This window comes from Uloborus diversus, chromosome 6 (assembly GCF_026930045.1).
Source record: "Uloborus diversus isolate 005 chromosome 6, Udiv.v.3.1, whole genome shotgun sequence".
NCBI classification, from domain to species: domain Eukaryota; kingdom Metazoa; phylum Arthropoda; class Arachnida; order Araneae; family Uloboridae; genus Uloborus; species Uloborus diversus.
This window is the reverse complement of record NC_072736.1, coordinates 24,187,154-24,197,762: the sequence shown is the minus strand read 5'-3', so window position 1 is coordinate 24,197,762 and position 10,609 is coordinate 24,187,154. Positions and strand designations below refer to the sequence as shown.

The 10,609-nt window shown below is 29.5% G+C and overlaps 1 long non-coding RNA gene across 1 annotated transcript; it reads right to left on the bottom strand.

The window, feature by feature from the left end:
• Positions 1-219: 219 nt before the first annotated feature.
• On the bottom strand, positions 220-9,879 carry LOC129223849 (uncharacterized). Its single transcript, XR_008580660.1, has 3 exons — positions 9,739-9,879; positions 7,713-7,837; positions 220-489 (listed from the first exon to the last, which is right to left on the bottom strand). It is a non-coding gene; the product is annotated as an uncharacterized LOC129223849 (long non-coding RNA).
• Positions 9,880-10,609: the final 730 nt, after the last annotated feature.

Genomic DNA, 10,609 nt, shown 5'->3' with positions numbered 1-10,609 from the left:
TTTTGCGCCAAATGTTAAGATTGTGGGAAATTAAGATTCATTATTGTTAAGAGTAAGGATCAGATTTAAGCATGATAGTTCTTCCCACTGACAGTATTTCCATCATAAATGTTTTTGTTCCCTCATTCGTTCACATAAATGATATAATCAAAATCCTTATTTTTTTCTTAAATTAATATTTTGGAACAATTTATATATTTACAAGTTCATTGGGAAAATTTTTTTTATTCATTTTTTTTTTACATATTATCAGCTAGGTAACATGTAAAAAACATACATATTATTTATAACATAAATATGTTTCATTAAAACATACATATATATTGTGTTTACATATTATCAGCTTTTTTGTCTTCGTTTCGACCATTCAGTGTCCTTTATTGGATACTGTGAGACCGATGATCCCAATCTACAGCTCCAGCAAGTATCTGCCAATTCTGCAGCTGATAGCATTTGTATTCGCAGCATCCTACTTAATTTTTACACTTGCTAAAGAGAGAGAGAGAAAAAAAGCAGTCACTTAAAATATAATTACACTTTTTTTAAAACTCTGCAATGTGCAAAGCAAGCACATAGTAAGGATTACTACTTATAACCAACATGTAAATTGTAAACTACATACAATGGACTCTCGTTTTTTGCAGGGGTTACATTCCACAGAAATGTAAATGAAGACTTAACAGTGATGTTAAAATAGGTTAGGTTATGTTTCATTGATAAAAAATATGTACTAATTCCAATACAAATACACAATGGATATGAAGAAAATATGAATTAACTTAGGGAATATGAATAAAAGCTGTTTATGATATTCCTTTGGCAGTCATTTTTCTATGCAGGGCTTTTCCTTTGTGGGGCATGAGCACATCCATGGTCACTTGCATCATTTCTATGATGGGATCTTCCTTTATAAACACAAATCAGAAAGATCTACTGTCAAAATATGGCTCAAAATTTAAATGTGGAAGCTTTCGGTCGAGTATCATCAATGTTGGTATTGTTGTTGGTTTTGTTCTTATTTGTCACTTCTAAAAGCTTTTTTTCAAGTGAGCTATGAATTGTGTGAGTTTAATAACATTACCTCTGAAAAGAGCTCTAAAAATGTCTCCAGTGGCTCAAGCTGGCCTTATTATATAAGGGAGCATGAGCCACTGGAGACATTTTTAGCATGCCAAATATATATAAGCATGCCAAAATGCAGTTTTCATTTGTTATCTACAATCTTAGAAGTTTGAAAAACTTTATGCATTTTAATGTTGCATCAGCATAAATCAAAACTCATCCATATATAATGAAATAACGGTGTCAAATCTTAAACTGTGTGTAATGAAATCCGTGTAAAATGAGGGTGTTGCTAATTAATTGGTAGTTAATCTGACATAAGTAGTGGTGCAACAAGAATGGTTTGAAGATCAAACTCTCCCCAGAGTTCTTAGCTTCAACATATACTGCTAATTCTATTACTGTAGAAACGGTAGAGTTAGCAATTTGCTACCAATTAGATAAAATTAAACACATTAAGACTATAGACCTCCCCTCCCAATCAGGTAAAAATTCTTGCTGCTCCAGTGGAGATGATTAAAGACTATAAAATTATTTCACTGCTGATTATAACAGTAACGAAACATTTTCCAAATCATGTCTTACTCTTTGATAAGACTCTTTACTTTGGCAAATTTATATTTTCAAAAAATTTCTCACAGATTCCTACATTTTTTTTTCTTTCTTTTCGGCTTGGGGGGAGGGAAAAGTTCTCAACTTGTTCCCTTTCCCCAAATGGTACAAGTTGAAATGGAGATATTTTTTTTACAACAATTATGTGTGATGAAATCATATGATTCCAAAAGTTTCCTTTGATAAATTTAATTTCAGCTACAAAAATGATGCTGTTCACCATCAACTAAAACGTTTGCAGATCACATGAAGATTGCTCGTGAACCACTGTGGGCTTTTAGTGGTAGCCCCCATTTACCCTTGCAATTATTAGACACTGTAAAATAACTTATACAAATACATTATCCCTCATATTATTTTAGCAAGTATTTTTAAATTACAAAATGAAAAAATTACGCATAACTTGATTTGCGGATATAAATGATTTTCTTTGAATGGTTGTGTACTTCTGTTGTTGTAAACAGAAAGAGTGAAGACTTATAGGTTCAATATCAAACAAATTTATGTAGTATAAACCTAAGCTAGGTAATTACAGCAGAAAATTTACAGGCGATAGAAATTCAATACAGATTAAATGTATAAGAAAATCACTTTGAAAAATTTTTTATTTTAGATTTAGCTTACCACCATTAAATTTAGATTGAATAAAATAGAAAAAATCTATTTTATCATTAAGTAGTTTATTCTGCATAAATTGTTAATTTTATTACTTTCAAAAATGATCTATCAAACTACTGTTCAGAGTATAGATTTTTGAGGATCAATGCATTTCTTAAATTAAGATCAGATTCCATAAAACTTCTCATTTTTGCTCACAATTCTAATTGTTGTATTTTGCAAGCAAAAAGGAAAAGAAATTCTAGAGGCTTTGATGCTAATTCTTTTAATTTTTAAAAATAATTGTATTATTATTTTATAGAAATATTTTTTTATATTCTAAATAATATTTAGAATATAAAAACATATTTCTAGGCTTGAATAAGTTCAAAATACAATGAGTATTAAAGTAAGTCATCTATTTTCTTTGTCATTCAAATAAAGATACTTCACAATCAAAAGTTCTTAATCATGCACTATTGTTGAATTTACTAAGACAATCTGGTACTAGTTTTACTATAAACACTATTTTTCATGAAAACAAAATCTCCTCAGGGCTACCACTGACTTCAGCTATTAAAATAATTGCTTCTAGTAGTCTATGATATAAAAGCCTTCAAAATAGTTGCCAGATGCAGAAATAAATAGATGCGGAAAATAATTTTTGAAAAAGTCATCAGATGTAGAAAATAATTTCGAAATAGAGAACAAATTTAAATGTTCAATAATCGATAAAGAAACATACTTTTATTGAATACATTGAAAGTTTTAATTTGTACACAGTACAAAATTAATTCAGGCTGTCAAAGTAATTTTAATGCAAAGGAAAATATTCAGATGTTAAATTTAAAACTTGTTGCTTTTAATTCATAATTCTCGTGACCATATGCATCAGCCTTACGATTACAAACTCGTTTAAAATTGACAATAACCAGGAAAAAAAATTAATATGAACTAGAAATAAATATATATATATATATATAAGTCAATTCATTACAAATTAACATTAAATATAAAATATTCAGATTTGAAAAAAGGAAAATACTTGGCCCTCTGCAACAAAGAGAGGACAAATTTACTAAAAGTCTCATTGTTGTAGGTTAAGCAGGTCTTTAAGAAAGTAACATTAAGGTAAAAACCTGTTTCTTATTTTAAACACTACACCCTTCTTGAAATTAAAAAAAAAAAAAAAAAAAAAAAAAAAAAACTAGTGCTCTTTTTCATTAAAAATATTTTCCAAGTACCAAAACTGAACTTATGTAATGATGACTCCAAAAGAGATAAAAATTCTTACAACAGAAATCTAAATAGAATTTAAGAGAAGAAAAATGTGCCTTTTAGTCCTCCTTTGTTTTGTTTATCTATCTGTGATAAAATTTGGTTGTAACCAAAGAAACATTTGCAATTTCTTAACTTAATTATATTTAACAGACATATTTTTCATATAATTTAAAATACTGCATATTCTTTCAACCTAAATATGTTTTTTCTTTTAAAATTTAACTACATAGCAAGCTTAGAAACAATTAAGTCCCCAATGTTACTTTGTTGTCTCCTGTGTTACCAAGATCAAGGTAACACAGGGGACAAAATGGTATTAAAAATTCCCCTTGTATTAATGGAAACAATGCAAAAGTATATGTTTTTTTTTTCTTTTAAACTCAACCTGAAAGTTTTAACATGGGTTAAACAATAAAATAATTAAATCTTTCTATAATTTAATAGTAACACAGGGGACACATAAAAAAAAAACATATGTCTAAAGTTCTTTTTTCCTCACCTGGAACTCTTCAAAATAGCACATGCGAAAAAAATGGCTACTTTACATTAATAACTTGTAGGAGTATATAGCTATCGTTGACAATATTTAAGTAACACATTCTTATTATAATAATTAAAGAAGTAAGGAGGCAGTACCACAGGAGACAAAAGATTTTCTTCCATAAAATGAAAATAAATTTAAAATTTTATTTTAAAAACATGTTAGTATAATATGTTAATAATGAGTTGAAAAGAAAAAGAAACATATTTTAAAAAAATTACATGAAAAAAAAAAGGTTTAAAAATAAAGTGCTGTTGGGATATGGTTGTTTTATAGGACACAATTTCAATAACCCCATTCAAAAAGTAAAAAATGTACTTAATTTTAGTAATGTATCAATGAAAAATATGTCAGACCTATCATTTTTAATGTTTACATTTAACTTTGGAGTAAAATTTGGGAAAAGGTTTCAGGGCAGTTCTCAAAAGGGGGAGCAAGCACAGACCTCAACTTTGAAGCTTCAACACAAAATAACTTTCATTTTAATTGACTCAAAAATTTTTGAGTTAAATAATAATACTGTATAGAGGTAAGAATTATGGAAAAATAAAATTATGGAATATTAATGATAAATGGAAATAATTGTTAACTATATTTAAAATTATGGAAAAAATGCTCTTCAAATACCCTTAAAAATATATTTTCATTGCTAAAAGGCACAATTTTGGACTTTCAAAACGTTAACTGGGCAAATGTACCATCAAAAAAAATTTTTTTTTAATTATTTCCAACCGTTTCAAAACAAAATTAAGGGTATGAATCTCAAACTGAATATTTTTTTGATAATATTTTCTACAAATTAAAAAATTAAAGACAGATTATTAATTGTGTAAAAAATTTTAAAAAAAGAAGGAAGTTGGAAGTTTCATGTATGTCCAAAAGTTACAATCTTGACAATGCTATTATTTGAGTACTAAATATATGATTTATATGTTTTAAAGGTTTTTTTGATCCTCAATAAAGTGTTTTCATATGTTTTTATGCAGTATCTTTGAAGTAAAATCACTTTTCTTAAACATATATGTGAGATGTCCAAATTGCATTACGATCTAGATGCCTATAATTCTGTCCATTTATTCAATATTATAATATGCTCTTCTGTCTTGTAACCTTACTAACTAAAGGCTATTATAATGTTAATTTCTTTAATCCATTGCTATTTTGAACAATTAATACGTTATGCATTAAACATTACATAAATAACAGTAGAAACTCAAGTTATGATGTAACGAGTAGTAAACAAAGGCGGCAAAAATCGCCAAGCAAACCCCGATTGGCGACAACTCACAGAGTACAATATGCAAAGGGTTACCAGAGAGGAATTCAGGTTTTCGCCAACAGCGGCGGTTTTGGCGACTTGATCACCTGTGCTGGCAAAATGGATGTTTTTTTTTTCGGATTATACAAAACCATAACAAAATTTTATTATTTTAAGACCAGTATATAAGGTCACTCATGTACTTCATAAATCCTCTATTTTTCATTGCAGAATTTAAAAATAGATAAAATTTTCATTGGAAAAGTTCAAAAACTGAAACTTTCATTATGATCAGGGCTGCGGAGTCGGAAGGAAAATGGCCGACCCGACCCTGACTCCTGGATTTTGAAACGCCCGACTCCCGACTCCTGATTTTTTTTTTTTTAATTGTACTTTTTCAATTCCCTTTTTTTCTTCAGGGGAAGGGGGAAAACCTCTAAACAGAGATTGAAATATTAATTCTTTTTTATGAAAAATTTGCATTTTGTTTTTTTCAAATTCAATTTAAAACTCAAATTTTCCAATAGTTACGAGTTTAAAAGTGAGATGACTTAAACATCCCTTTAAAAAAAATTGAAAAGGATTAGCTGTAATTCTCCCCCCCCCCCTTTAATGTTTAACAAATAGATATTGATCAAATCATGTGCTTTCAATTATTGAAAGCTGTAACTTGAGAGAAAAAAAGCTTTTTTCCAGGCAAAGTTCTTTAGAGGGGGTGGTTTGGCCAGGGTGACACCCATCTGGTAGGTGACTTCCAAAGTTAATTTCAGAGTTTATAAAAAATTATTTCAATTCTGAAAATTTTCCCGGATATATTTTAAATTACACTTTATCAATAAAATTTCAACAAATATAGGGCCCATATACATCAGGAGCTAATTTTACACAAAATTCGGCGGTGTACAAATGTGTATGAATAGCTTTTACTATACCTATATTTCTTCTTTGCTAAATTTTTAATTTAAATTTTATTGGCTGCTTTAGAATTAACCTTCATATGAAGATTTTAAGATTAACTGTAATTATTGAGTGTTGTAACCAAGAAATGATGTACACTTATTTTGTTCCATACTTTTTAGTGAGAACTAAGCTTATAGAAATAGTCTTAATAAAGAACAAAAAATCGATTATTTCATCGGATCTTTTGGATTTGTGCATTTTCGCCAGAACTTATCTGAGTTTGCAGATCACTCTCAAAAGTTTCCACCTGAGCTACGGGCCTCATCTAACTAAATTGTTATGTTCCTTTTACTATTTTATAACTGAGATTGAACAAAACACTGTTTCTATTTTTATTTGAAAGTGATTACTTGACAATATTAGGCAACAAAACAGTCTGCTGACAGTTGCTATTAGTTAAGTTAAAAGGCAAGAAAACTAGGGGACGGCTACAGAAAGTTCGGTAAGCACTCAAGCTAGCTGATTGCCATAATGGCAGTTATTTTCTCATTAGTAGCTTTTTATACATGTAATCGAACCAATTGGTAGTCAGTTTTTTAAAAATGAAAGGAGAGTCAGTGAAAATGAAAGAAAAAGAGCCCCGGAGTCGGAGTGGACATGGTTTCTAACAACTCCGACTCCTTTACCCCAAAATTAGTCCGACTCCGACTCCACAGTCCTGATTACGATGATGTCCAAAATCTGTTACCTACCGGACAACTATATGCCCAAAATCTGTTACCTACAGACCGATCATTAAATTTGCTATTTATTAAATTGCATAAATACCTGCTGTCTTTTTATGTTTGTGTATGATGTTCTAGGTATACATGCTATGCAATAAAAGCAAAATTGATTTCAAATTCCAAAATTTTAAAAATGGCTCAAAAGCAATGTTTTTGTTCTCACCTTTTGAGAACTACCCTACAACTTCAAGTCTTGGACATTAAATGTTGCATTAACTTTGGAATGACCCAAATCATGTATCAGGAAAGAAATTATCAATTTAGATGTGTTGTTTTAGCTTAATAATTTTTCTAAACATAGATAAATTTACTATGTTACATGGAAATGCTTTAACATTTCCAAAAACAGATAAATGTTTTCTATTTTAAAAAATTAGAAAGCTATTTTAATTTATTATTGCCAACCAAGAAGTAAATTATCAAAAAAAAAATGTTAGCACAGATTCTGCTATAAGTGAAATTGTATCCAAAAACCAAAAAAAAAAAAAGTAAAGACTACACATTTTTCTCAATATTGGACAAGAGTCTATTTTTTAACAATATGTGTACATTTTAGTCATTGCTCTAATTTTATGTTTTCCCAATTGGAAGGTTTTTATCACTGGTTCGACAGAAAATTTAAAAAATCGCGGTACAAAAACTTTTTATAATTGGCTTTATTATTGAGCAAACTTACTAAATCATGGATCAGTGAAGTGGACTAAAGGGTTGCGGGTTCGAAGCCAGACGGTCGAAGATCCTCTGTTGTGCGGACAAACAGGCATCATTCATCTCTAGATTCTGATGAGAGAGGATTCCCTGCTGAAAAGATCAAGAGGTCATACGGGCGGCACACTCTGGCAGGGAAAATCACATAGATATTAAAAAAGGCAGTAATTAAACAAACCTAAATAATAAACATTACTGTTATGTTTCAAGTATGCATTTTATTTTTTACCAAATTGCAGTGCATTCTATCCTAGTTCCAAAAATAAATATGAAAAATATCATATATAGATATACCTATACCAGCAAACCATGGCAACATACAACTGAAAGTCTTGTACAACTATTTAAACTTTTATTAAAGTTAAGTTCCTAACCTTGAACTATAATTCTTGAGACAAAATTAAAAATTATGTAATCGAAAAAGTCAATTTTTTTAACAGATGCAAACAAATCAAATTACTGAAAGATGTTAATGAGAAGTTTACATTAAACTCATATTTGCCATAATATCAAAATACTCTTTATAATTATAAATTATCTTTTTCACATTTAGATATAAAATAACAAATATTAAAACATTTCAAATTTTGTTTTTGAAAATAAGGAAATATAATAACAACATACACTATAATATGCTATTATAGGGATTTCGTTAGTCCTCAAATCTATGCAGTTAGTTGAGCATTTTTCTAGGCATCAAAATCTTGAAGGCATATATGCTTTTTATTTAAAATACTAACAAGCAATTACTACTCCAGCAAGTAGGATGATGTAATAAGTAACCTTTTAGATTATGTAATCTTTTGTGGTTATGATAATTTTTACAGATACAATTTTAAGCAATTATTATAGAATTAAGTATCTTTTCACTTCCAGCCATTATATTGCAATTATCTCAAATAACTTGGATAAGCACAAATCACAAATAAATTGCAAATAAATATTTAATATTACATACAACTTTGAACAATTTAGTATACAACCGCTGGAATCGCAATACAGAGAAAATACACAGCACAACAGAGATAAAGATACTATTTCTGCTTACTTTAATAACTCAAAACCTTTACTTTCTTAAACTGATGTCAAGTTCCAACTACTGTTAAGTGCACCAGAAAAAAAAAACAGCGTCAGAGAGCATAAACTTACTACAACCCTCTTTTGCTACGGTACCTATCCATTTCCCTAGTTTGGATTTCCCTGAAAAGTAATATGTTATATGCACTTGAAATATTGAAAATATTTGTGAATTCATGAAATTATTTTCATCAAAACATCACTGTTTAAAAAAAAAAAATGTTTGTAAAGAATCAAAGTTTCCATCTTTTTTCCTCGAAGCCTCAAAATGTTCAGAAATTGTAGGTACATATCTGATTCAAAACTGAATTGTTAAATATATTAACTGGTTGTTGACATAAATTAAATACTTATATTGCCTCACAAATAAGCGTTATACTTGACAGTAAATGACAATTATTCTAACTATATTCTAACTTATTTTTTCAAGAGCACGGGAAGAATTTTCAAGGGAAAAAAAAGAATATTTTATATGTTTTTATCTTGCTCGATGCTTGAAAACAGCTAAAATGCAATTTCCCTGTACTATATGAAATCTCTGCAAGATAAGAAAATATAAAACAAAGCAAAATAGCTGTAACATATAGAACTAAACAGTTCGGCGTCTTTTTTTTTTTTTGTAAGTGTTAGCGATAACGTTAATATAGCTCGATTCTCAGAACGTGAAAAGGAACAATTTATAATAAAGGATAGCACATGCTAAAAAGTTTTAATTGAAATGCCTCCCCCCCCCCCCACGCTATTGACATCATAAAACAATCACAAACACAGCACAAGCAAATTTGGAAGGTTTTTCGGGTATTCAGAACACTATGTGTATTGAACAAAAAGTGAATGCAAAAAGTATAACACATTTCAAATTCTAGTTTAAAGAAATTTGCAATTCTATTCAATATACAAAACGATTTCAAACTTACCCACAGAACGAGTTAATGAAGCTAATAACAACACAGCAATGGCGTCCTTCGACGGAGCGGAGCGAGAGAACTCCCGGCTCTGCGCATGCGTCATCAGAGAGCGCTGGATGTACAGCCGTAGCCTTACGGTACAGCACAATATCGAATGGAATCGGCTAATGTCGGCAAAAGCGAAACTCCATACATTTCTTTATCGGGGACAATAGATTCCTAAATTATTTCAGAATAATTTTTCTCAATTTTATCCACTTATTAGAAGCAGCAAACATCCAATAGGAAAACTATTTTAAAGGTAATTCTCTAATTCGGAATACCAATACAGCACAGTATCGGATGCGATCGGCTAATGTCGGCAGAAGATAAAAACGCCGTACATTTCAGTATCGTGTATTATAGATCGATAAATTATTGTAAAATGACTTTTTTTTAATCCTACCTACGTATTAAAATTCAAAATGTCTTGCAAAAAGTCTGTTTTAAAAGTAATTTTCTAATTCAGAATGCCAATACAGCATAGTATTGGATGCGATCGGCCAATGTCGACAGAAGTGGAACGCCGTACATTGTATCGTGGATTATATAAGTCGATAAATTATTGTAAAATGACTTTTTTTGATTGAACCTACACCTTAAAATTCAAAATGCCTTTCAACAAATATGTTTTAAAAGTAATTTTCTAATTCAGACTGTCAATACAGCACAGTATCGGATGCGATCGGCAAATGTCAGCAGAAGATAAACGCTGTACATTTCGGTATCGTGTATTATAGATCGATAAATTATTGTAAAATGACTTTTTTTCATTGTACCTACGTATAAAAATTTATAATGTCTTGCAAAAAATCTGTTTTAAAAGTAATTTTCTAATTCA